Raw genomic sequence first — 1155 nt, 5'->3', positions numbered from 1 at the left:
AACGGGTTTAAGAGTTTAAGAGTTTTTAAGAGTTTTAGTCAAATGCTTTATAATATAGTATAGATATGTGTGTGTGTGTATTAAAATTTCACTAATTATATTTTATTTTACTTTTTCGAATTATTTGAATATGATTTGTTGATGATTCTATTAACAATTAATATATATTTATATAGACAATCCTCACATCATTAATCAAAGCACTCATGTTACCGCGCAACGCGCGATTCCCATACTAGTTATTAGAAGGATACTCGTGCAATTCAGCAAAATATATTTCGATTTTAATGTTTTATTTTATTATTTGTCTTAATCGATGTTATAATGCGGTTTTGTGTGGTTTCGAAAAAATGATAACATTTTTATTTTTGAACAAAATATAAATTCTAAAATATCATAAAAATTTTGAAAAAAAATATATCGAAATTAGTATTAAATTAACTATTTAAAAGTCTCGTTCTTTTGTGTAATTTCGTTAATTCAATTTTTTTTATTATGATTCATTTAGAATTAATAACAAAGTAATCTGTTTTTGATTTCATAATATAATTTTGTATAATTAATTATTCTGTTAGAGCTCAATGATTATCCTTATTATTTTTTAGATTTTTTATATTTAAATTGAGATGTTTATCTTGTATTTGATTATGTTTATCTGCAGTTAGTTACACGAATTCAGACATGGAGCTTTAGTAAGTTGTACGTACAATTTATTTATAGCCATGTGCATTAATAAACAATACTCCATGTATAAAAAAATGATTTTTAAGAGTTTTTGTCATAACGATTGTTATAAAAACTAAAGTCAATTATAATAATAAACGATATTTTTGATATTATCAATCATTGTTACGTGTGTCACACACTAATCTCTTATAACAAATAACTTATTTGGTTTGATTGCATGTGCAAATTTGCATGGTGAAAGATTTTTTTTAGAAGGCGTCACAGATTATACCTGGATTAATCTCGGTAAATTATGACTGTAAAAATCAGTCTAGATAAATTAAGTGGTCACAACTATTATATACGCCTGAAATTGAACTATGGGAATATATGATATTCCACCATATCCTCCATACTTCAACAACTACGCCACAACCCTTCTGGTTGAATGTTTTTGTGTGCATTTTACAAAGGCTTGTCTCGTTTTAT

Source organism: Cynara cardunculus (genome assembly GCF_001531365.2).
Source record: "Cynara cardunculus var. scolymus isolate 2C chromosome LG 1, CcrdV1, whole genome shotgun sequence".
In the NCBI taxonomy this organism is placed as follows: domain Eukaryota; kingdom Viridiplantae; phylum Streptophyta; class Magnoliopsida; order Asterales; family Asteraceae; genus Cynara; species Cynara cardunculus.
Note: the sequence above shows the minus strand (reverse complement) of the source record.